General features: G+C 37.8%; 2 long non-coding RNA genes across 3 annotated transcripts; both read left to right on the forward strand.

Annotated features, from left to right (window-relative positions):
* The first annotated feature begins 17,872 nt into the window (after positions 1–17,872).
* LOC135156419 (uncharacterized) lies at positions 17,873–20,041 on the forward strand. 2 transcript variants are annotated; one of them, XR_010295555.1, is made up of 3 exons: positions 17,873–18,161; positions 18,727–18,871; positions 19,469–20,041. It is a non-coding gene; the product is annotated as an uncharacterized LOC135156419 (long non-coding RNA). The 2 variants fall into 2 exon arrangements; XR_010295556.1 differs by having other exon boundaries at positions 19,472–20,041.
* Positions 20,042–25,138: 5,097 nt separating this feature from the next.
* LOC135156379 (uncharacterized) lies at positions 25,139–27,947 on the forward strand. Its single transcript, XR_010295507.1, has 3 exons — positions 25,139–25,391; positions 26,263–26,570; positions 27,138–27,947. It is a non-coding gene; the product is annotated as an uncharacterized LOC135156379 (long non-coding RNA).
* Positions 27,948–27,949: the final 2 nt, after the last annotated feature.

Genomic DNA, 27,949 nt, shown 5'->3' on the forward strand with positions numbered 1-27,949 from the left:
TATCGTTCTTAATGGCCGATATCGTTTTTAATCGGAACCATATCCGCCGGGTTTGACGCGGCTTGATGTTTGCAGATTTGGTTCCTCGGCGGATTTGGTTCTATTGACGATACGTGTAATATTTATTTGGACAGACGTCCAACCTCGGCGGCAGCGCGCGCATGCGCGGCTCTGGCAATGTCGTTACCAATGGGGGGAGGGGATTTTCGTCCGCCTTTAGACTTTTCATGAATTTTTATTCAGGGGCGGATCCATACAGCTTTTGACGAAGGGCTCGATGGGGGTGAGGGAATAGGAGAAACAATGACTCGATATATCATGTATACATAGACCTGGCACATGCGCCAAAACTTTGCTATTTATTATTATCAGATTTTGATGAAATTTTCAGTCCGCAGTATGCATCGATATCTTTAACTGTGCTTTTTCACACCATGATTAGTGTAAGTTTGCCAGACTGGCGAAAATTTGTACCCCCATATAGGCCTATGGTTTTGATAAAACTACAGATTTTCAACGAGTTAAAACTTCATAATTTCAAAATAAATGAGGCAAATTAGTTTATGAATATATATTGCTGTTAACTCATATTATTGCTTGTAGAGTGCTAATTTTTTGTGAAAACATTTTTCAAACAAACATTTAAAGAAAGAATTTCAAAACATGATTAATATCTTATGTAGTTTATTGTAGGCCTATTTTTAATTTGTCATGTATTTTTTTTTTTTTTTTTTTTTATTCCTTTTTTTTCAATATTTTTCTTAAGGAATCTGAATTAAAGGGATGGTCCGGGCTGAAAATATTTATATCTTAATACATAGAGTAGAATTCACTGAGCAAAATGCAGAAAATTTCATCAAAATCGGATAACAAATAATAAAGTTATTGAAGTTTAAAGTTAAGCAATATTTTGTGAAAAGTCATAATGAATATTCATTAGTTGGGCTGATGATGTCACATCCCCTTTTTCCGTTTTCTTATGTTATCACACAAAACCATATTTTTTTCATTTATTTCATACTTGTGTGAATAATATGTCTCCCTTATAATGAAATAAGTTGCAGCAATAAATATCTAATGCACTAAATCAGTTGTCAATCCAAATTTTCTAGTTCTTGGAGGAAAAAATTTGAATAAACCTAATTTCATATAATAAATTACAAAAGAACAAGTGGAGATGTGACATCATCAGTCCACCTAATGGATATTCATGACGTAACAGGCGGGGGGGGGGAGTTGCCCCCTGGCGGATTTAACCAGGAATAAAAGAAAAACGGGAAAGGAAAAAAAAAGGAGGGAGAAAGAAAGGGAAAGGGGAATGAGGGGAAAAGGAAAGGAAAAAGTGAAAAGAAAACGAAGAAAAAAAACCTTTTTAATGGAAAAGGAAGGAAATCGGGAAAATGAACGAAAGAAGAACATTTGAGAAAGAACAAATCATTCCAAAACAGGCATATGTAATGTAATAGCACGGTGGGAAATAAATTAAAAGATGACAAAATGGCAAACAATAGCGCGAAACGAAGGTAAAATGCAATTAGTCAAAAGCGAATTTTTGGAAAACAAAGAAAAGGGTAGGCTGCCTTCCTCTTCAATGCCTTGGAAATTATGTAATTAGAGTCCAAAAGGTAGCTCTCAATGAGAGCTACCTCTTCTTCGAACTTCATGATAACGTAATTATATCGCGCGGTCTCATACCACGTGACGTCCCTGAAGACCACCTTACGGGGCCAACGTTGTGATAAGCTGGCGTCTCCACTAGAACTTAGTTCCAACCTAATGCAAACTTAATCTCTGATTAACGTCAGTCTGAGTCTGTCCCTAATCATCAGAATAAAGGCAAAATGTTGAGGCTTTCCTCTTCAAGGCCTAATGTAACTAGAATCCGAAAGGTAGCTGGCTCTCAATTAGACTAAGGCTAACCCAACTCTTCTTCGAACTTCATTTTGCAACGTTATTCACGCGCGGTGCGCGTGCATGCATGACGTGTGAACGTGATGAATGAAGGATATCGCGATAGCGCAAGAACGATATCTTCCGAATCTTCCGAAGGGAGTGGCCTTTTTTGGTACTGAATCCGCCGGAGGAGAACCATATCCGCCGGCGGATTTGGTGCCTAGAAGTAGAACGGTATCTGCCAGGCGCAGGATCCGCCGGTACACCGGCCCCGTCCCGCTGTGTAAAGGCCCGTTTACACCGCATCCGGCACGGCGACCGTGCACGGCACCACGGCAATCCGGCACGGCAAAAAAAATCGATCCCCACTAAATCCTATGAAACTGTTTCCACTTCAACGGTGCCGTGCCGTGTTGTATAACACGGCGTAATTTGCCGGATTTGCAGATCGATCAGCAAGCCATTTTCAGAGCACGGCACACGGTTTTTTCACTTCTGGCCAATCACAGTCAAGATAAATTACGTCATTGCCCACATATTTTCTGATCAAGCGACAAATCGCCTGCGGTGATAGTCTATGGGAGTTTACGTGTTAAATGCAAAATCGCACATACACGTAGGTCTACGTGTATTACCTGCTGAAGAGAGGTGACTGAAGGAGGACTTGATCTTGCAATTCTTGGTCTGGTAAGCAACTAATTAAGAACAAGTGTCATTTCGCATACTGTAGAACCGAGCCCCAGAGAGTAGAGCACAATAAAATAAGGCCAAATAATATAAGGCCGGCCTGGGATAGGGCCTAACGAGTAACGTTATGATCTAACGAAGATCTAACGTAAGTTAGCTTAAATTAAAGTTAGACTCGGTCTAACTTAAGTTCTAACAAGATATAGGCTCCTATCTAATTTAGATAGGCTAGATGTTTATCCTAGCCTAAGTTACATCTAGATCTAACCATAGACCTAATGTTAGACTCGATAATCAATTAGACTGGCCTAACGTAATTACTAAATAAAAAAAGTTAGGACTTAACAAGTTAAAGATAGCCTAGGCTAGGCCTAGGCCCTAAATGAAAGTAATTGCAGGAAACACTGATTTCACAAGAAAGTGTGTAAAACCGAGCTTAATTGTCACTATATTATCGAGGATCTAGATCTGGTACACTACAGTTACATGAACTGAACTTTGTGAAATCTTGAAATCTAACTTTTTACGCTGAAAAATGTTCATACTGAAGATCAACAACACAGATAAGCGCACGTGGGACAGTGTACTAACTAGGCCTAGGCCTACTATTAAAAATTATTGCTTTGAAAAAAAAAGTTTGAATGTCGGCCCGACGCTTGACCCAAATCCCGTGCTTATTTGCTAATTTCTCAGCAATTACACAATTTCTTCCGGAATCCTTTGGCACATATTTTTTATTTATACAAACAGACACTTTGGTGGTCATTTCATTGGATTCTGTAGACTGTACGAACTCATTTTGAAATCGTTACCACAACTGGCATTTATCTTTAACTTAGACTAGTAGAGCCTAGTCTAACTAACAGTAACATTAGGCCTCACGTTACTTATAGTTAGATCTAACATTAGGTAGACCTATAACTAACGTTAACAAAAGTTAGACCTGTTGTTGGTCTAACGTTAGGCCTCAGTAGTCTAGAGACTTTTAGAGTCTACACATAGGTCTAACGTTAGTAACACTACTAGTACATGTAAGTTAGACCTCTGAACGAATATGGTGAATTCCAGGATGAATTATTAAGATATAGACTAGCCTAGCCTAGTAGTAGTACTTTAGTTTTAGTAGTACTAGTAGGCAGGCGCGGATCCAAAATTTTGTGGGGAGGGGGGCCCAAATTTGACCTGATTTTTGGCGCCCATGTGTACTTTTCGAAAAATGGCGCCCCCTCCCTCCCGGCCAGGCTAACTTAAATGCCTTGAATGTATTTTGAATTATCTTATTACATAATCACATAAAAAAAGGCAATTAAAGACCACTTTTTTAATGTGTTCTTGAACAAAAAAATCCATGAATATATAATGTAATATCAATTGGAGCGCGAAGCGCGAGCGATTTTGGGGGGTCTCGATTTGGTTTAACTTCTCACCAGAGTAGGCCCTACTAGAATATTGTGTGAACGGGAGCTGTAGTTTCTTTACTAGTTGTTTAGAATAGCCCTTATTAATATCAATGATAACCTCTTGGGAATAATGCAATCTCGAAGCAATCGACTCAATCTCCTCATCAGTAGCGAAGCTGTGATTTATTCAGCAGGGTTGCACGGGGGGGGGGGGGGGTGCTTGTTGAACTTTTGTAGAGGGCACCAAGATAAAACAATAAAAATAAAATGGGGGGTAGAAGTTAAAGAAATTCCGAAATTTTATTCTTAAAAACACATTGAGGTATCTCACAAGGCCTAAATAAATAATGATAACGCGAAGCGCGATATATTTGACATAAAATTTGGAAAATAATATTATATTTCACCATAATCCCTTTCCTTTTCTCTCTTTTTTTTCTTGGTCGTGATTTTTTTTTTTTGGGGGGGGGGACAAAACGCCCATGTCCTAACAGTCATTTCCTAGCTTTACTTTATAAACAACATTAATGTGCAATAATCTCATAAGCCCTATGCGAGGAAAAAAAAAATAAATTTCATGTATTTTGACCTGAAAATTGAACATTCTGGGCAATGTTTGTGAAACTGAACAAGATGCGTATGTAACTAGATAATTACTACGAGCGCGAAGCGCGAGCAGAAATTTTTAATGTGCGTTCTGACCTGGTCGAAAAGGGACCTGTTAAGGAAGTTTTGCAGTAAGCCATTAAGACAATACATATTTCAACGATTAAATAATGCGACGCGAAGCGCGAGCTGAACATTTTTGATATTCCAACCTAAAAAATTAGATTTCAAACCCCCAACGGGACACTCGATTCATGTTTTGTCACTCATGAAAAATGATGGGTAGTTTTTGGTATCTTCCTACATTAATAATACGAGCGCAAAGCGCGAGCAGAAAATTTTGATATTCTGATCTAAAACTGGATAATTTTAGCACGTTTTTAATAAGATCAAGATGCGTATCTCGATAAACATGCATGCACGTGTTTTAGAGTTAGACAAAATCTGGGCATTCTGAATACATTTCATTTTTCATCATGAAAATCAATAATGCGAGCGCGGATCGCGAGCTGGAAATAATATTTGAAATTCCGATATGAAATGGGTCAATTTAAGCAATATTTAAAGCACTGTGTATATAGGGGAATTGTGAAGTGGATGTGGAAAGTACTTAATAAATGATTCGAGCGTTTTCATTTGAATTTCAAATTTTCTTTCGTATCATCAGAGTGACTAAAAATTTAGAGGTTTAGAGACAGAATACAATAAAATTTATGAAAAATGGACCTAACCCATTTTGACAAATGAGTTCTTCAGAAGAGTTTTGTTGCAAAAGGGGTTAGGTCCACTCCAAGAAAATAATTTTTTTAATTCTCCCAGATTGCAATATTTTTATGCGAAACTGAATTTTCATGATACCCTTCCATGAGAACATTAAATTGGGTATAAAAGAAATCTACCTGTCTTCATATATTTTATGATATACTTTTCCAAAAAAATTCTGTTTGGACCTAACCCCTTTTGCAACTAAACTGAAATGGACCTAAACCCTTTTTTAAAAAAAAGTGGCTTTTGTTTGCCATTTTAGTTCACTTTTTAATAGGAATTTCAACTTTTCTTTGGTATCATCTCATAGAGCTACTAAAAATCTATACATTGAGACATAAAAATCAAATTTGATGAAAAATGGACCTAACCCCTTTTGCAAGTGAGCTCTTCATTTATTAATCTAATAAGCCTAATGAGTGCGTGAAATCTGTTGACAGTGCATGAGGCCTGAAAAACTGGATATTTTATATTTTTTGTAATCATGAACAGCATTCATGGGTTGATACATTTATAGCAAATAATGCGAGCGCAAATCGCGATCCGAAATTTTTAAATGGGGGGAATTCAAGTAGTTTGTTACAGAATATATAGGTACAGTGACGTACCGTGGGTCACGGCATTGGGGGGGGGGGCACCACCACAAATTTGGTGTCACTTAGGGACCGCGCTCAGTTGCCAGGTATGCTGACCTAATAGAGAAATTTTAAGGACATGCAATGCCATTAAACGGATAAGTATGTCACTGATTAAATAATGCGATCGCGAAGCGCGAGCTGAAAATTTTTGATATTCAGACCAAAAAGAGACATTATAAGCAAATTGTTTGTAATCGTGATACGTACCTGTCTCGCTAAACAAACAATGCGAGCGCGAAGCGCGAGCTGAAATTTTTGTATATATTGACCCCAAACAGGGACATTTTAAGGACTTTATTTTAGGTATCCATTAAGAGTATAAATATCTCAGCATAGTCATCTAATGATAGTGGCATCCTTTGCTGATTTTGTTAGAATTACATCTAAACATATGAAGCACTTTTTGTTGTCATAGTAATCATGATTATCATTTGCATCTCACTAATCAAATACTGCGAGCGCGAAGCGCGAGCTGAAAATTTATGAAATTCAGACCTGAAGAGGGGCATTCTAAGGCTTGTTTGTAGGAATTCACTAAGTCCTTACGTATTTCACTAACCAAATGATGCGAGCGCGAAGCGCGAGCTAAAAACTTTTGATATTCAGATCAGAAAAATTGACATTTTAAGAACTGATTTTAGGAATTCATGAAGAGCAGACATCTCACCAATCGGCTCGGTGTAAAAATGGCAGAGGCAATAATGGCAGAGGTAAAAATGGCAGAGGTAAAAATGGCAGAGGTAAAAATGGCAGATGTAAAAATGGCAGATGTAAAAATAGCAGAGGTAAAAATGGCAGAGGTAATAATGGCAGAGGTAAAAATGACAGAGGTAAAAATGGCAGAGGTAAAAATGGCAGAGGTAAAAATGGCAGAGGCAAAAATGGCAGAAGTGAAAATGGCAGAGGTAATAATGGCAGAGGTAAAAATGGCAGAGGTAAAAAAAATGGCAGAGGTAAAAATGGTAGAGGTAAAAATGGCAGATGTAAAAATGGCAGAGGTAATAATGGCAGAGGTAAAATGGCAGGGGTTATAATGGGAGAGGTAAAAATGACAGCTCTAGGTAAAATATGGCCAGTCTTAAACCCCCATGCAATGAATTGTCAAAAAGCCCCCGCATGTACATACATTAAATAAGAAGTGCATGTCACGGTTAGGCATTTCATCATCATTATGTCTTCATCGGCCTAACAATGCTATTTACGAATTCGTTGGAGGTGTACCGTGAACGCTTTTTAAAAAGAAATCAAACGACAGATTTTTTTTCATTCAATTTATCAGGAGCAAAATGAAACTGCACTATTCTCATTCATCATTTCATAACATTCCTTTTTGTCTGGCTGGTTTCTTTATATCTATTTTTTTTTGTTACCTTGGTATTTTTTTTCTTATGCCTATTATTGCCATTGTTGTAAGTTGTTATATTTCTTCTATGCCCCCAGGAGGGGCCGTCAAAGAAATAAAATCATTGTCATTGTCATTGTCATTGCCAGGTTTACCGATGCAAAAAGGAGGAAGAGTAGACATAAGAGAGGTGGAGAGACAGAGTGGGTTACGGGGGCGGGGAACAACATAGAGAACATAGCGGGGAAAGCTTAGACCTTGAAATTGTCACGAATGATTGTGGTTAAATATTATGTCCTTATTTGTAATGTCGTCTGTACTATTCTTTTTAAATATTTGAATGACAATAAGCATGCGTTCCCAGGCTTGGCACTGAATATGTAACTGATTATGAAAATCAATAATAATCCTGTTTTGAATGGTAAACCAATTTGGGGTCGATCGAGGGGGACCGTCTGGTTCAGATTCTTTGCATAAAAGAAGACCCTGAACCTTAACCACTGCATCCAATATGATATAAACGCCTTGATGGTCATAACCCTTGGAAGCGGAAGTACTGTTGGGTATTTTGTACACCATAAGCAGCACCCTCTTGGTAATTAGCTTGGTATGCTAAAATGTAGAGATTTGATACAAATCTGTTATTTTTCAAACATAAAAAAAAACATTGTTTATTATCTAATTGTTATTATTTTTGTTGTAATTCGTTTTCTGACCTAAAAGAACTTCATTTAGTTGAAATAATTTTTGTGTAATTTTCCCCCTTAACCAAATCCCCTTTCATTTTGGATTGAAAACCTTATTTTTCTCGGCTTTTTAACAAACCGGTACCCCATTTTTCAATAACTTTTCAAAAGTAAGTGGTGCTCACTCAAGCGGAAATATTTTTCGACAGTTATATCGTCATTTGTTTAAATGGATCTGTACCAATATTAAAATGTGGAAAAATCTTCAGGATTTTACATGCGGGGGCATTTTGACAATTCATTGCATGGGGGTTTAAGACTGACCATATTTTACCTAGAGCTGTCATTTTTACCTCTCCCATTATAACCCCTGCCATTTTACCTCTGCCATTATTACCTCTGCCATTTTTACCTTTGCCATTTTTACCTCTGCCATTTTTGCCTCTGCCATTTTTACCTCTACCATTTTTACCTCTGCCATTATTACCTCTGCCATTTTTACTTCTGACATTTTTACCTCTGCCATTTTCACCTCTGCCATTTTTACCTCTGCCATTTTTACCTCTGCCATTTTTACCTCTGCCATTTTTACCTCTGCCATTTTTACCTCTGCCATTTTTACCTCTGCCATTTTTACCTCTGCCATTATTACCTCTGCCATTTTTATTTCTGCCATTTTTACCTCTGCCATTTTCACCTCTGCCATTTTTACCTCTGCCATTATTACCTCTGCCATTTTTACCTGGCACCCACCAATCAACTAATGCGAACGTAAGCATGGACAGGAAATGTTTTATATTAAGACCCTAAAATTGGGCAATCACTTTAAGTAGTCATGAAAAAGAAGCAAATGTCACTACATAAAACAATAATAACTCGAAATGTGAGGAAATATATTTGGTGTATATTGATTTGAAAACGGGAGGTTTTAGTACAACATGGTACATCTCGTTAAACAGTCCACGCGAGCACCAGGAACAATGAAGACATAGGCCCTGAGCAAACTGTTTCATAAAGTCATGAAAAAAATGCTTCTTATGTAAAATAATTATGATAAAATATAACATTATAATAAACAATATTTTTTTTTTGGGGGGGGGGACGTGTCCCCCATGCCCCCTGGTAGTTACGCCACTGTATAGGTATACAGAAATCACCAATCAAAATGCGAGCGCACAGCGCTAGCTCATAGGCCTTCATTTTGACAATCGAGACATAGACAAGACCAATATGGGGAGAATTTGAGTTTAAGAAGCATTTTGGGGTAAAAGTTGGAAACCGGTCTATTTCACCTAATTTGAATGTGCTGAATCCGATAAGACCGGTTCCCAAGCCAATTTTTCATGTTTTGACCACCTAATTTGCATAAACAAAATGGCTGCCAAATTGACCTTTTATAATCTTATTTCTACAATATGCTTTTATAATATTCGCGTTCACCGATATGGATACTGCGAAATCCTGCATACATAACATGTACCATTTGTTTGCGGCACATTAATTATGCAAATTTATGCATATTTTGCAATATTATGCTATACTTTGATAATTACACCTAAACGTTTATTATTTTGGGTACAAATATCATTTGTATCATTATGATATTTTTTGGCCCCTTAATATAGTATTTAAGTCAATTTTTATATGTATTTTATTGTTCTTTAATATCTTTTTTATGTTCTTCTTGTATTTTCTGCCTTTTGCTTTGTATATGTTTGATATGAGATCTTTAAAAAGACTAATATAAATGGCAGACAAATATTAAGCTTCAATTATTAAATCATTTGATGAACTTCTTTTGCCACAACTGTTAATTGTACTCAGGAACAAATACACACACGTGCTCCAACACCCACACCTGTATATAGAAAGTAATATACTTGCAAGGTATATTAGACATGCCCAATATAAAACACATTGATGCTGAATTGCTGATCCTATAATCATGACAATTACCAAATTCAATGAACCCGTAAGAAAAGAAGAGTTTAGAAGTTGGACAACCTGTAATCATGCTGAAATTAAATTTATTGAAATAGATATATTAAAATGTTTTATTTATCCTTTATAATTAGATAACTGATCTAATAATCAATTATGACTTATGCGGTGTAGTTTATCAATCGGATATAAGTATCGGTACACTGTTAACATCCTTGTAGCAAAATTATATCTTTGATTCAGCTCCATCAGAGCTGCAATCATGGCAGTTAACCAAGAACAATTTGTAATAAATGCAAAGGGTCTGTATTACTGGATCACTTACTAATTGTTTGGTCATTAGCGATTTATTTATTTATTTGGCGACGATACATTTTCTCCAATTCAACCATCAAAGTGATAACTGAAAACCACAGCTTCTATCCAATCCTTGCCTTGGAATATTCTTTGACGAACGATACTGAATACAGACGAGGAAATTAAAAAAAATGGGGCTAAACACAGATTAGCTCCATGGTAAAAACATGGGCAAAACAAAAAGGTTTCCAGCCCAGTCACTGCCCAATGCAGAACAAATTTTCACACTGCGTCCTATGGTTGAAAAGTGCTAGGTATGCCTGATGAAGGTAAACCAGCATGGAGACAGTTGCAGAAGTCCAGTCTAGAGGTTATCCGGTCATGGATGATATTTTTCGTACCACCTCATGTACATGTAAGACAATGAGTGATCTCAGCAATTCTGTGGAGCTGGTAATATGCAGATTGGGAGGCATGTAATGTGTGTTTCTTCATGCTCATTGTTCTATCAAAGTCTACGCCAAGATATCCAGCCTTGCATACTGGAGATATATAGCTTCCTCATCTAGTAAGACTGGAGTTGTAGTCATAATAATTACGCATATATGGAGATGACAGAACAAGATACTTCGCTTTTTATCGTTAAGCTCCAGGAGTTGACCTTCATCCAACATCGAATCATCAATGGCAGCACCAACAACAACAGCTGCACGAACCTCTCTATCTTTAAATTTTGGACCAAAAGTGAGGTATACAGCTGGATGTCATCAGCACAGAAGTGTATACCAAGACCATGTTGCCACATTATAGAGCCAAGAGGAGTGATGTACACTTTAAAGAACAAGGGACCAAGGACAGACTCCCTAAGAACTCCATAGGAAAGGGTATAGTCACAGGAGACTGCATGCCAGTAATGAATACAACTGTCCTCTGTTGGCAAGGTAAGAGGAAAGCTATTGGAGTGCAGAATCATCAATTCCAAAACAGACTGCAGTCTCCCAAGAAGAATGACATGTTCATTGGTATCAAAACCGGTTGACAAGTCAAACATAACTTAGGCAACTGCTTTCCTCATGGAAAGAGATCTCCTGGCTCTACAATCGAAGAAATTCTCGACCTAGACTTTGACGGTGATATCTCAGACTTGCATGCAGCCTATCAGAGCTGGGTAAGCTATTAGATGCTGTTGGGTTAAATACCGATCAAAAGAAGTGGATTAATAATCACCTACAGGAACACCAAACACGTCAGGAACCCACCATCCTCTGAAAGATATCTTCGTTATCAATTAGAGATAGTCTATCTTATGAAGATATGAAGATGTGTGAATATTAGAAGTTCGATAAATGGCCAAGGAGACATTACACAATTCACTGCGGCATTGAAAATGTGCACTCCGAGCATTTTCACACCTGAAACAAGATCTGACAGCAGATTCTCTCTCAAGACAAAAGTTTAGGTTTTCTCTATGGATCTGTGACATGAGAATCGGACATATCTCAAGAACACAAACACGATGACTTCGATACGAACTGCCTCCGTAGAATACTTGTATTACATTGGTTTGATTTCAACAATTAGAGATGACTTTTATAATATGAGGCTGCCCTATCAATCAAGCAATCCAATGAAACACCAAATCAATGATAACTGACATTGATCATTTAACACCCCTAAGGTAAAGGTGTATATCAAGCTGGGGGAAGCTGGATGCTTCTAAGTTGGATGAAGCGGCAATCCTTGATAGGACAGGTGCAGTACTGCATTGGAAAATATATATTATGGAGATGCACATGTAATCCGTTAATGACGTCCAATGATCAAAATTAAACCATGGAAAACGGTCTAATTGATAGGCGAAATGAGAAATTAGATTGTTTATATGTGGGTTCAGTTCTGAGAATTGGGACAATTTGACAAGCATAATGGAGAAACACACAGGACATCTCATTTTCAGCAGACTTTTTTCACTTTATTTTGCTAAAGAAAAACACACTAAATTTATGTACATGTATGTGTGATCAGATTCTGTTGGTCGGGGAACATAACTACTCCTAAGGATATTAAATGCAACTGATTGAATATTAGGAGTTGAGAATTACAGTACTGCCATGATTCAAATTCAATGATTCATCATCTAAAATTGTAAATGTGAATGAATTGATTGATATCATAATTCAAGAAACCATTTTATAATCAAAATTTAAGCAATTAATAGTGACATTCGCTTGAATACAGATAGGTTAATGAAATTCGTTGGATCACCACCAGTGTGCTTTTAAAATGGGAAGGCCCTCACTGCAGGAATTTACCTTTTGTATGCAGATGTGGGTGTGGGAGTGGGTGCATCTGTTTATGTCCATGGATATATACGAATAAAAAATGTAGAAAAAGTGATTACAAAATTACAGATCCCATAACAAAACATGTACACAACAAAAGGTACAAAATACAAAGAAATACATAAGAAATTCAAAAACAATAAAATACATTATTATTCACTGTGATATCATATTCTAAGGGCCGTACAATTATTTGTAATGATGCAAATGCTATTTGTACCAAAAATATAAACAGTTGAGTTGAAATTATCAAATTATGGCATACTGATCCAGAATATGCATAATTAATTAGCCACGAACAAAAATAACAAATTTTCCCGACAGGTACACGTATGAATGCAGGATTTTGCAGTATTCATGTCTTTGAAAACGAATATAATTAAAGAAAATTGTCGAAATAATATTCTGAATTGTCAATTTGGCAGCCATTTTGTTTATGCAAATTAGGTGGTCAAAACATGAGAAATTAGCTTGGGAACCGATCTTATCAGATTCAGCATATTTGAATTGTGTGAAATAGTCCGGTTCCCAACTTTTACCCCAAAATGCTTTTTAAAGTTTATATAGGCCTCTTTTTCCAGAATGGCTCTAGTCTAACACCTGAAAATGAATATTTTGAGAATCTTATAGGAAATACACAAAGATAATAGGTAGGCCAACAACATTTTAAAGTTTCGCTTAATTTCACAAGTTATATTCAAATCCTTGTCGGTATGCAAATGAGGAGACTGATGACATCACTCACTCACTACTTCTTTTTGTATTTTAGTATATGAAATATGAAATATTCAATTTTTCTCTGTTGTCGTGTGAAACAACGATTAATTCCTCCCTGAACATGAGCAATTAGCATTGTTTAATACTAAATGGTTCAATCAAGTTGGTTCATATTGTAAAATCTGTAAAAAATGAAATATTGTAAAACTCTAACAATAAAAGCAAAGGAATTCGTGAGTGAGGGACATTATCGACTGTCTCATTTGCATGTCACTGAGTTGTGCATATCACTGTTTTGTGAAAAATAAGCAAAATTTTAAAATGTCATAATTTTCTTATTTTACATCCGATTTTGATGAAATTTTCAGCATAATGCTTGTTTGATTTTTCTCTATTTATTCAAATCAACATTTTTTTTGGGGGGGTGGACTTGTCCTTTAAGAAATGAATGCGAGCGCGAAGCTTTTTCAGTTGTCAGATTAGAATATAAAATATTTTCAGCTTGTGCTTCTCGTTCGCATAAAAAAAAACCTGTGAGGTTGAGATGCGTATATAACTAAACAGTGATGCGAGCGCGTAGCGCGAGCTCAATTTTTTATATACTGACTTAAGAAGGACTCTTTTAAGGTATAATTCCTATTCTAAAAGTTTTTCCTTTTTCTCTTCGTCTTTTTTTTCCCTTTTTTTTTTGTTGCGCCACCATGGGGGGGGGGGGGGCAAAAACTTTTCCCCCTGGATCGGCCTATGTATATTGACTTGAAAAACACTAACATTTTAAGGACTTATGTACGTGTGATCGATGGAGAGGATACACACCTCACTAATCAAATATTGCGAGCGCGTAGCGCCAGCTGAATTTGATATTTACCCCTTTTCTGACCCTGAACAGGTTACCTATCTTGCAAAACAAACTTCAAACTCGAGCACATTGATTTTTGTCTATTATCGTAAAAACAGGATATTTTAAATCAGCCGCATTAATTTAACCTTTTTGGGCAGGAAATAAATTTCACTATAAACAGGCAATACGAGCAATGTTGCGCCCCTGGTCGAACATGAATTTGCATGGAGCCCCCTAAGTTCAAGGTCAATTTAGCGCCCTCGGTTGAACATGATTTTGGCGCCATGTGAAATATCACTTTGCCCTCCCCCTTCTGAAACATGTCGCCTTATGGTCAAACATCAAATTAGCGCTCCCCTAGTTCGAACATCAATTTGGCGCCCCGCTAGTTTGAACATCAATTCGGCGCTCCCCTAGTTCGAACATCAATTTGGCGCCCCGCCCAGTTCAAACATCAATTTGGCGCCCCCATCTAGTTCGAAAATTAGTTCGCCCCCTCCCCCTTGTTCAAACATCAATTCGGCGCCCCATAGTTCGAACGTCATTTTGGCGCCGCCTAGTTCGAACATCAATTTGGCGCCCCCCTCGTTCGAACATCAATTTGGCGACCCTAGTTCGAATATTCAATCGGCGCCCCCCTACGTCGAACATCTATTTGGCCTCCCTAGGTCGAACATCAATTTGGCGCCCCCAGTTGGAACATCAAATTGGCGCCCCTAGTTCGAATATCAATTCGGCGCCCCCTAGTTCAAACATCAATGTGGTGACCCTAGTTCGAACATCGATTCGGCGCCCCCCCCCCCCCCTAGTTCGAGTATCAATTCGGCGCCCCTACATGTAGGTCGATCATCAATTCGCCCCCCCCCCCCTTCCCGTTCGAACATCAATTCGACCCCCAGTTCGAACATCATTTTGGCATCCCTTCGAACTGAATTTGGTTTCCCTAGTTCGAAAATCATTTCGCCCCCTAGCTCGAGTATCAATTTGGCGCCCCCCTAGTTCGAACATCAATTCGGCGCCCCCCTAGTTTGAGTATCAGTTTGGCGCCCCCCTAGCTCGAACATCGATTCGCCCCTTCCCCCCTAGTTCGAGTATCAATTTGGCGCCCCCAGTTCGAACATCATTTTAAAATCCCTTCGAACATCATTTTGGCGCCCTCCTAGATCGAATATCAATTCGGCGCCCCTACATGTAGGTCCAACATCAATTTGGCGCCCCATAGTTCGAGTGTCAATTTGGCGCACCCTAGTTCCAACATCAATTCTGAGCCCCCCTAGTTCGAGTATCAATTTGGCGTCCCCCTAGTTCGAACATCGATTCGGCCCCTCCCCCCCCCCCCCTAGTTCGAGTATCAATTTGGCGCCCCCAGTTCGAACATCATTTTAACATCCCTTCGAACATCATTTCGGCGTCCTCCTAATTCCGAATATCAATTTGGCGCCCCTACATGTAGGTCCAACATCAATTTGGCGCCTCTAGTTCGAATATAATTTCGGCCCCCCTAGCTCGAGTATCAATTTGGCGCCCCCTAGTTCCAACATCAATTCTGAGCCCCCCTAGTTCGAGTATCAATTTGGCGTCCCCCTAGTTCGAACATCAATTCGGGCCCCTCCCCCCCCCCCCCTTAGTTCGAGTATCAATTTGGCGCCCCCAGTTCGAACATCATTTTGACATTCATTCGAACATCATTTCGGCGCCCTTTTGGTTCGAAAATCATTTTCTTTCCTCCTCTTCCTCTTTTTTTCTTCTCGTCCTTCCCCTCTTCCTCTCTCCTTTTCTTCTTTTCTTTCTCTCTTTTTTTTTCTCTTCTTTCCTCCCTCTTCCTCTCTCCTTTTTCTCCTTTTCTTTCCCCTCTTCCTCTTTTTTCTTCCCCCTCTCCCCCTCCCTTTTCTTCTCTTCCTTTCCCCTTTTCTTCCCCCTTCTCTCTCTTTTTTCTCTTCTTTCTTCCCTTTTCCTCTCTCTCCTTTTTCGCCTTTTCCTTTCCCTTCTTCCTCTCTCTTCCCCCCCTCTTCTTTCCCTGCTTCCTCTTTTTTCTTCCCCCTCCCCCTCCCTTTTTCTTCTCTTCCTTCCCCCTCTTCCTCTTTTTTCTCTTTCTTTCCCCTCTTCTTCTCCTATTTTTTCTTCTTTTCTTTCCCCTCTTCTTTTTTCTTCTTTTCTTTCCCCTCTCTTTTTTCTTCTCTTCTTTCCTCCCTCTTCCTCTCTCTCCTTTTCTTTTCCCCTCTTCCTCTTTTTTCTTCCCCCTCTCCTTCCCCCTCCCTTTTCTTCTCTTCTTCTTTTTTCTCCTTTTCTCCTCTTTTTCCTCTCTCTCTTTTTCTTCTCTTCCTTTCCCCTCTTCCCCTCTCTCTCTTTTTTTTCTCCTTTTCCTTTCCCTCTCTTTTTCCTTCTCTTTCTTTCCCCTTTTCCTCTCCCTTTTCCTTCCCTTCCTTCCCCCTCTTCCCTTTTCTTCTTTTCTTTCCCCCCCCTTTTCCTCTCTCTTTTTTCTTCCCTTCTTCCCCCTCTTGTTTTCTTCTTTTCTTTCCCCTCTTTTTTCTCTTTCTTTCCCTCTCTTCTTTTTTTTTTTGCCGAAGGGGGGGGGCCAAGGCCCCCTCGGCCCCCCCCCCCCCATGGATCCGCGCCTGCTAGTAGGGTCTATAATAGATGAGAGCTAGGCACTGAGTCGTTTTGTCAGCAGCAAGAGTGGCAGATAGGAGGGTGGCAAGGAATTAATAAGAGGAGATCTGGAATGGTGAAACTTGGGTAGCCTGAACTGAAAGAAGTTAAGACAGATTGCTCAGTTTGACCATATTTTTGTGGGACCCTCTGGTCGATCTGTTCTAGATCGAAACAAATGGTGGAAAGTAGATATAGACCCTAGTAGGAATTTTGGAGTCCTAGGCTAAGGAGTAAGGCTAACTTAGTTATTTCCAACAAAATCTCTGGAAAAGACTAGGCCTACGAATAAATAATGTAAAAACCTAGACTCTAAATCCTCCCCATATGACGTCATACTTAGGCTTAGCTAATTAACGTTAGACCTTGTTTTCATTGAAATATAGAGTCTAGGCCTAGTCACTAAATTTAGGCTACTATAATTTTGGAGAGAACTTGCATTAAAAAAAGTTATTGTTTCTAGTTTGTCAAAAATTGTCAGTCTGTTATTATGTAAAGGATTTTAAAATGAGCGTACTTTCCTTTATCCAGGGGCAGCTCAATCGTGGGGCGATGGGAAGGGGTTTGGGTTGGCACTGGTTTGCCCGAAATAGAAATCCCCCAGAACAAAAGTGACCCTTTTTCAATATGAAATATGTCCTTTGTGTGCTGGCATAACTTTTAAATCTGCACATTTCTGTTCCAAAAATTGATTGCTTTATTTGTGTAATTTCATTCTTTTTTCATTGGTTTATTTTTTATTTAGTTTTTTTTTTTGGGGGGGGGGGCTGAAGTGATTGGGTACGTATACTATACAGAGAAGACATAATTTGCTGACATTTTATTCAACAAACATTTTATCCCTAAAAAAACATTATATGGCTTAGCTTATAGGCTCTCATGGAGGCAAAAAATTGTGCCTCTCTCTTTTTTTTTCTTAACATGACCCTATGTTTACATGTACTTTTCAAATGATAAAAAATTATTATTTCAAGCTCTTGAAGGACTTTTCTAGACGATCACTTTTCTCTACAGCTAAGCAAAATCATTTCAATTAGGAGAATTTCTATTTGTGCATTATAAAAATTGGACCCTGGTCAGCAAGCCTGCCAGTTACAATGTAAATGTAAGAAATTGCTGATTGGGCACTGGCCTTTCACTAATCGCTTTTGCAATTCTTTAAACCTTTATTATTATTATTTGCTAACAAAATTTATATGGAATGTGTTGCATGACAGATAACCAACATGGAGGAAGCCCTTATCCTAGAAGTGTAGGAAAATCCATTCCTGTATGACAAGAGATTGGAGATGTTCAAGGATACAGAAGTCAAAAAATGATGTATGACATGACATTGGGCGTCAGCTTGTAATCTCAGGTTGGTATCATTTTACGTCATATTAATTTTTTTCAAACTTCACAATTTTTTCACTATCAATTTGAAGAAAAATATTGAACAATGTAAAAGAGTTATATTTGTATGTGGATGTTTGAAAGCAAATCAAGTTCACAATCTAACAACTGTAGCTAACTTCTGGTTGTTGTAATTCAATGAATACCAATGGTAAGTTTTGGTCATTACGGCCATTTTTAAAATTGTTTGCACATGTGTAAAATAGTCTAGTGTTTAAAAAAATAAAAATAAATAAATGAGACACAAGAGCAAGGGTATGTAAATGCAGAAAGAGACCTTGCTTTGTGATGTGGACCAAAAACTATATACCAACCCCTCCTCACAAATACGTAATATAAATATCACGTCACTTTTACAAGCAAAAAAAATGGAGGCAAAATTCTTTACTATCAAAAGCATGTCGTCCAATTTCACATTGAAATATTTCGGGGGGGGGGTGGGTAGGGCTTGAAATGAGTCATAAACAGAAATGAAAATTTTCAGAGGTTATAGGAATTAGATTTCGTGTTGTTTTTTCATTATTTTTAAGGTGACGTAGCGAGTTGAGGGACAACTTCCTAAAAAACGACAGAAATGGAGAGGAAGAGTGGTGACGGAGCTCCCTCAAATGCAGCACGTAAATACAAGTACAGTGAGGCAATGGAATTCCTACTTCCCCACATACATAATCGAGAGTAAGATATTCAATATTTAGTTTTCTTATCCCAGGGAAGAGAGAATATGTTTATATCAATTTGAATTCATGCAAAGAAATGTATTGTATAAATATGAATTCTGATATTGTGCTGCACTTAACCCAGGTTTAGTTTCTGGGTTCTGACAGGAATTCCTTGCAACAGGGAACGGTCGGGCAACAGCTATGGTATTAATTTGCACTTTGTGCACTCTGCAGGGTGGATATGAGCGCTCTCATACAAACTATACAAATCATTTTGAATTATACATTGATGATTGGCTCATTCTCTCATGTTTACATTAACCCGTTTCCTGTAATTATACATCCACATTTTCATTCAATATGATTTATCATATTTGTACTTGACTACCTGTGTAAAATAGTACAGGTTAATGGGTGTTGCATTTCCTTGAAGTGAGAGCCATTTGCCTTCAGAAAATTACCCTTAAAAAAATAAAACTAAAGATGTTTCGAATATTAATGAATTAAAGAACAGACAAACTGTATCGACTTGGTACATGAGTCTTTTTTTTTAGTATTCATTATTATGAGCAAAACATATGAAATAAATTTGAACATATGATTTTTCTGTCAGCAGAACAAGTTCAATCTTGGATCCTGTGTTTGATGTAGACACACCAGGAGAAGCCTGTACCAAGCAGGAAGAAACTGAGCAGGAGAATGGTGGGTGACATCTGTCCACAACGTGGGTCAGTCTTCCTCGTCATCATCCTCAGGCACGTCCGCAACATCAGTCCAGTCTTCAAGTCCCAACTTCACTTCAAATCGAGGACACAATGTTGCAGTATTTTCAAAGCACTGATAGTCATGGTGACAACATAACTGTAGATAAATTTTTCTCCAGCTTGTCCCCCATTGTCCCACACTGTAAAAGTTACCTCAATGCCAGCTCCATTGCTATGAGGTTAAATTTCGGTCGTCTGAACATTGAACATACTACTATAGGAATTAAAGGTTTTGTGTCATCTAACTCCAAGTCGATTCTTATTGATGTTATAAACATCTCACAATTTAAGAATCCAAATATGTTTCGTAGATTAAAAAAAAAGTTAACGGAAAATGCTCTAACTTGCTATGCTCCACCGCTAAAAAGAGAGCTGATATCTTATTCCCTCTGACCATGGAGCTAATAGCTCTATGCTCTGACATCACACAATACTCATCCGATTGTTTAGCTAACAAAGGGACAGTGGTTTGTAGTTTGCCAGAGCTAACAACCTGTTAACAGTCTCAACATAAAATATGCAATGTCAGACATGCAGCATCACCAACAAATTAAAAGCGGTGTATATATGATTACATCTGAATTACTTATGATAAATCCATATGAAATAAATCATTTGCAGGAAATCTACAACTTTAATGACTGATATCGTATTATAAACAACGACACCATTAAATGTGTTATTCTAATTTCCACTTGAATTTTTCACTTTGACATCTCCATAGGCGGCGGAAGCGGGGACAGGTCCCCCCTAAATTTGAGGTGGGGGACGGTCCCCCCCCCTAAATTTTTAGTTGATAACCTTTTTTTATTTTTTGGCTTCCACCGCCAATGTACATCTCCCATTGTTACAGTTGCAAGTCAGTCTCAATTTGCAGAAATTACGATTGTGAAGGATTATGATCTTCCTCTTTTGTAGATCTGGAAAATATCGTCTGAGCATGTTCACCATTTATTAAAAATATATTTATTTCTTAAATTATACTTAAATTTAAATTCAGGATTTGTTCACAGATAAGAGAAGTTGAGCATTTTGCACATCACAGAAATTTGGTTCATGCAAATACATGTATTAACATGATCACTAGTAATGCACTATCAAATATCAACACATGAAACCAGTTACTGTGAAAATAAAAATGATGGGTACTGGACGGAACGTTTCTGGACTAATGTTTTATTTTGGAAACAGAGATCTAGGATTGTTTGAAATATGACAAAATGTTAGAAACAAAATTTTATCTCTAAACAGAATGGCAATGACACTCCTGTGGCCTGTTTCATAGAGAGGTACAACTATCATAACTTTGTCTTTAATATGGCGCAACATCCAATTATAATTGTGGTTTCCATGGTAGTTGCCATAATGTTAAAGTACTTTTGAAATGGGCCCCTGGACATGAAGAATACTGACAAAAGAAAGTTGATTGTGAAATAAAAAGAATACATTCATCTTCAAGAAATTTTTTGACGCCCCATGCATTTTTTGTTGTTTATATATCTCGTATTATTTTTTTCTGTAATAAATTAATGAGCATCACTTTTTTTTCAACAACAAATATAATGTAGATTGCCGAAGAACCTAAAATATATTTGGAGCTGAACTAAACTCAAAATAAAGATGTTGACAAAATGAAGTCCATGCAGTGTTGCTCTTATTTATTGGGCGAGACTTCACTTGGCATTGCTTTTAAAGAACAAGTCCACCCCAACAAAAAAAGTTGATTTGAATAAAAGAGAAATATCCAACAAGCATAACACTGAAAATATCATCAAATTCGGATGTAAAATAAGAAAGTTATGACATTTTAAAGTTTCGCTTAATTTTCACAAAACAGTTATATACACATCCTGATCGGTATGCAAATGAGGAGACTGGTAACGTCATTCGCTCACTATTTATTTTGTATTTTATTATATGAAATATGAAATGTAATTTTCTTCTCATTGTCAAGAGAAACAATTAATTCCTCCCTGAACATGTAGAATTAGCATTGGTTTAGTCAAGTTGGTCATTATTGTCAAATAAATGAAATATTGTATTTTTCAAACAATAAAAAAAAAAGAAATAGTAAGGGACATCAACTGTCTCATTTACATATCACTGAGGTGTGCAAATCACTCTTTTGTGAAAATAAGCGAAACTTTAAAATGTCATAACTTTCTTATTTTACATCCGATTCTGCATGAATTATGCTAGTTTGATTTTTTTCTATTTATCCAAATCAACAGTTTTCTTGGGTGGATTTGACCTTTAAACAAATAATATACCGTATTCAAATATGTTCAGAAATAATTTCGTATAACCAATTTAACTAATAGAAACAGAGAGAATAGAAGAATCAAGAAAAGTGGAAGAACTAAGGGTGAAAGGTGAACCAATGAGCACGAGGTCATGAATGAAGAAGAATGTTCTGAATATAAATGAGAAGACAATAGAAACATGTGGAGTTGTAATGGCAATAGAATCTGATATATAAACTAAGGAATGAGATGAACAGGTGACAATGGCATAGAAATGGGAAGTGAAGTATGGAAAGCAAAGTGTAAAATAAAAAGATTAATCATGACAAAATTCAATTACATTTAAATAGAACGATCCATTCCCGTATAGATATGAGTGAATAACAAAGAATATTTGTGTCTGTCCAATGAGCAGTCCGTCAGATTGATGCTTCTTGGTGGAATTCAAGACAAGATTAATTTATACATAGGACATAGATACACGAAAACCCTTAAAAAATACTTCTTGCCACGCCTGAAGCAGGCTACTTTGCTTTGGGTTTTCATGGGTACATTGGACGGTTTTTGCCTGCTGGACGGGATCCGAGCACGGCTTTATTGCCGTGCCGTGGGGCAGTGGAAACTGGAAAACAGCACGGCGTGCCGTATGCCGTGCCGGAATGCCGTGCACGGTCGCCGTGCCGGATGCGGTGTAAACGGGCCTTAAAGTGAGTGCCCGGTTGCGAAATTATTTTTCCCACCGAGTTCTGGACCAACATATGAATATTCATGACTTGCGTCTTTGGATTAAGAGTACGCATGCGCGTGGACTTTCACGTTCAAGCATTTCAAGCATTCACGTTCAGTTGGCATTGCTCAGAATGAATTAGCATCGCCAAATTACCGGTACCCTTACATAGTTACATAGGCCTTACAGGCTTAGATCTATATAAATATATATATATATCCAATTCTTAAACACTTATCAAACTAGCTTCCATTAATGGCAAGACATGTGCTAGGCTAGGACTCGCTTAGGCTAGCGCAGTAAGTTTGAAATGCCTTGACCTTGAGGTTTTCAGGCCTTGGCCTTGGGTTTCCATGCCTTGGCCTTGGCCTTTGATATTTAGGCCTTGGCCTTGGCCTTAGAGGTTTGAGCCTTGACTACAACACTGAATAGCCGAGTACTGCCATGGTTAACTTCGAACTGGTTAATTCCGAACTTTACGTTTAATTAGGTTTAGACAAATGTTAGCTTATTTGCCATGGTTTGTCTAGTCCGTATACAAAACCAGTCCTAGATCTAATTTTTTTTATATCTTAGTTCGAGTCTAGTGTCTAGATCTAGACTCTGATCTACGATTTATCAGCATGGAACCACTAGTGTACCAAGGGGGGGGGAGACTGCCCCTCTGACGAGTCACAACTGATTCAGGGGACGTGCCCCCCCCCTCCTTGAGAAGCCAAATTAATAATTTGTAATGTAAAAATGCAATGAAAAAGACGTATGCCCCCTCTTTTGAACGTGAAGATCTTCTTCTTTTTTTTTTTTTTTTTTTTTTTTGGGGGGGGGGGCTTGTCACATTTTTTCGCGGACGAAATATCCTCCAAAAATTTGCCCCCCTTTTGGAAAATCCTAGGTACGCCAGTGCATCAGTGGCGTAGCTACGGGGGGGGGGGGGGCCTGGGGGGCACGTGCCCCCCCCCCCCAGAAAAAAATTGGCAGAGCAAAAAAAAAAGGGGGAGAAAGAAGAAAAGAAAAAGGAAAAGAAGAATAAAGACAGAAGAAAAAAAAAAGAAGAGGAAAATAAGGGGTGGAAGGCGAGGGAATGAAATAATGTGAGGGAAAGACTTGAAAAAAAAAATATTTCATGTTACTGTATAAAAAATTTTTGCTTGCGCTTCGCGCCAGAATTGCCTGTTCGATGAGATTCATATCTTGCTCAATAGGCTGATATGGAGCAAGTTTTGAAGTCAATAGACAAAACATATTTTAGCTCGCACTTTGTTCGAGCTTTCATTATTATTTATTTTCATTTACAAATTTAAGTGCTCTGTATCTGTAAAACGTCCGTTTTATGGTCTACATATCAGCATTTTAAGCTCACGCTGCGTGGTCACATTGTTTGATTTGCCAAGTTCATAATGTCTACGTGTATTCCATAATGTTCTATTGGACAAATGTATTCAGAATGCCCAGATTCTAGGTCTAAATCTCAAACATGCGCGATAGCCTGCATGTTCTTTATTTAGAATTTACTTAAATTATCCAGTTTCACATCAGAATATCAATAATTGTCTGCTCACGCTTCACGATCGCATTATTAATGATACCCAATTAACCATATCCTATTTATGATTACAAAAATGAATAGAGTGTCCTACTTTTAGGTCTAAAATCTCAATTTTCTTCCTCTCACGCTTCGCGCTCGCTTCAATTGTTTAGTTTCATACCTATCCCATTTATTAATACAAATTTTTTTAGGTCGGAATGTCAAAAATTGCTCGCGCTTCGCGCTCGCATTTTTGAAATATATACCGTCTTCGTGGGTAACTGAAAGTAGTCCTTAACAGGTCCCTTTTCGATAATGCTAGAACAGTTAATACAAATTTCTGCTCGTACTTGGCGTTTGCAGTAACCATCTAGTTACATACGAATCTTGTTCAGGATCACACATACCATTGCCCAAAATCGCTCGCGCTTCGCGCTCACACTTTTTATAAGGCTTATGAGATTATTTCATGTTTATGTTGTTTTATAAGAAACTAAGAAATTACTGCTCGGGGAAAATATAGGTGAAGATAATTTTGGGCCCCGTCCCCTATTGGCGAAAGTCCGATCCGCCCTTGTGACACATACACACACACCGGAAAAAATGGCCGGTGTCCCCCTTCTGAAAAAGCAAGGACCCCCCAGTGCCCCCCCAGGAAAAAAATCCTAGCTACGCCACTGCAGTGCATGAAACGTATTCTAACGTCAGGCACAAACTAACGTCAGTGATCTTGATCCCCGTCTTCACACCAAATTAAGGATTTCTTAGCTGAAAAAAATTTGACAAGCAAAAAAAAAAAAAAAAAAAAAAAAAAGATCTTCACGTTCAAAAGAGGGGACATAAGTCTTTTTTTGTTGCATTTTGACATTACAAATTATTAATTTGGCTTCTCAAAGGGGGGGGGCACGTCCCCTGGATCAATTGTAAATCGTCGTCAGGGGGCAGTCTGCCCCCCCCCCCCCCCCTTTGGTACACTAGTTGTTCCATGCTGATACAGTAGGCACGGCCGTAGTCACGAGATGGCGCTGTCGCGGAAGTGCTCAAAATTTGTACGCAAGCTTCGTTCGCATGTCAATCATTGCAATCGCATAGCGATGCGATATCGTCAAAATTAAGCCCCTGTTAGCGCGGATGTGTATGATATTTTCTCTTTGTGATTGTCCTCCCGTGCGATGAAAAATATGTCATCGTATTGCACAGGACTTTCGCGAGCTACCGATACCATTTTCGTGCCCCAAATTCCATGAAATCTTCCGAAAATAAACATGAAAGTGTCGGTAAGTCGAAAATGTCTTGAGTTGCTTTCAATTCTTACCTTATTTAGTTGTATTTCTTGTAAAATGGGTCTCGAAGGGTTCCGGATTTTCCGTTGATTGTGAAACTTGAGTTGATTTCCTTTCTGTGTATTGCAGTGAAATTGCAGCGCGGGGAATCGCAAGGGCTGGGGAAGCCCTTCTCAGTGAGGTTTGCAAGCTGAGCTGTCCTTGAATTTGGTCGAATTTCGAGCCATTTTAATCGCGCGCGGGATGATTAATTTACATCATAATAGAGATTAAGATTACGTCACGTACGTGCGTACCGGTACCTGTGATACACACAGAAATGAAATTGAACTTGAATCACACGGAATCACAGTCAAGAAATGCTTTGTTTTCTTCGTTTGCTGAATGATTTCCTGAATTTAAAATCATGAATAAACACCAGAGTAATGACATGAATAAGATAATCATGGTCATATTTGAGAAATAACTAAATATTTTCTGAAAACGAGTGAAGATGATGGGGCAGTGATGTGCATGCACTGGAAAATGAACATTCACTGTCAGTGTCAGTGCCGTGGTGTCAGTGTTTTACTGCCAATACTGCCCTGGCTTTACTTTTGCACTGGTTTTTCTTTTGCCAACTACCGGTAGATTAAAAACTCATTTATTGATATGTTTATTGCAATTTTTGAATAAATGGTAATACAAAGTGGGAAAAAAAAGATAAATGAAGATAAAAATAATTTTGACTAAAAACTTGTCATGCCATCACCCCCCCCCCTAAAAAAAATACCCACTATCTTGAATGACTCAGGTAATTTAATTTGTATTGAAAAAAATAAACAATTGTATTTATGCATTTTATATTTCTGATTCTTTCTGCCAGAATACCAGATGCCATCATGAATAACCTCACCACCAGGTTGAACTCCTAAACATCTTGATGATGACTATCTCCCGAGATATATCTTGCCTTCTTGAGATTGGAAGTTTTAAGTTCAAGTCAGAGCGACCTAAGGCCCTACTACCAAGAAGAATCCAGATTTACATTTAAAAAAATCCCACGAAAGATACAAACTGATTTTACTATTAATGTGTAGTGTGTGTGTGAGACACTGTTTGTGTTTATTTTGATGAGGATCTCCTGTCTCTTTTTATTATTTCATTGACTGAATGAATGATCAATACCTAAAAGTGAGAACTGATTTTTGAGGAGAGTAGATAAGTGTATGGTTTTGAGTGAATTTGATTAACTTTTGTTTTTATTACCGGTATTTTTTTCATCATTAATTTTATTTTGCCTTTTATTACATATTTTCAGTTTATTTAACATTAAGTTTAAGTAACCAAACTTGATCAAAGTGTTCAATTTTTGGGATAGAATTTTGTAATTTCATTTATCAGGTAATAAAACTGAGTTTGGTAAATCTAAAAAAGGACACTAAAAATATGAACACTTGGAGATGCTCACTAAGATGAGGAAAAAACATGAAAGGAAATGGAACTTAAGTGGATGTTATAGCATGCCTTTTGAAGATCTCCAAGCACCTGGAATCATAGGCGGTGGAAGTGGGGGGGGGGGGGACGTATCCCACTAAATTTTAGGTGGGGAGGGGACGACCCCCCCCCCCTCAATTTTTTGTTGATAACCTTTTTTTTTTTTTTTTTTTTTTGGCTTGTCAATTTTCACTTTTGTTTCCTGTGTCCCCCCCCCCCCCTAAGATTTTTGGTCACTATTTTTTTTTTTTTTTTGTCAAAAAGTTTTGGCGGTTCCCCCCTAAAATTTTTGGCTTCCGCCGCCAATGCCAGGAATGATGATGTTCAACTGAGAGTCGCTGAAGTGGAACTTGTTGCAGAGAATGATTATTCCAGGACAAGTTAGATGATATTACCCAGCCCATACATCACAACAATGGAAGGGAGACAATATACCCCTGTACTACGTGAAGTATCATATTATCTTCAGGTTGGTTTGGAAAGTAATAATAGTCCTCTAGTCAATATTAACGTCTGTCCAACATAATGGTACTATCGAGCAATTTGGGGGTTCAATCACAAACAGCAAAAGTTTAGTAAATTGACACTAGTAAGATAATTAAACAAATATAATACAGCCAAACTGTCTGACCCCTTACTTGACTACTGACTTAACTACTTATTAAAAAATGACAAGTGATGCTTAGGCCCTTTGTAACCATTGTATTGGGCAGACTTTGAAGCAGATGACTAGAATTCATACTTTCATGAAGATGAAGGAAGATCAAAAGAATTATTACAATTTAGCAAATATGAAATTAGAACACTGTCATGGTTATAAAAAATAATGAATTTCTATCCAGTAAAATGACAATACAATGTAAGAAATAATTGCAATCAAGTAATTTCATTTGCAAAAGATATTTTCCATAATTTAATAACCAAATTTCTCAAGATAATATTCTTCTGCACAGAAGTGTATGACACGCTCAGTGTAAATCATGCTGTTTATAAATCTCTAGGAAACCTTTTTTTTCAAAATGAAAATACATGTAAACTTAATAAAAACCAGGGGTGGATCCAGGATTTATCCTGGG

The sequence above is a fragment of the Lytechinus pictus genome, chromosome 13 (genome assembly GCF_037042905.1).
Source record: "Lytechinus pictus isolate F3 Inbred chromosome 13, Lp3.0, whole genome shotgun sequence".
Lineage (NCBI taxonomy): Eukaryota > Metazoa > Echinodermata > Echinoidea > Temnopleuroida > Toxopneustidae > Lytechinus > Lytechinus pictus.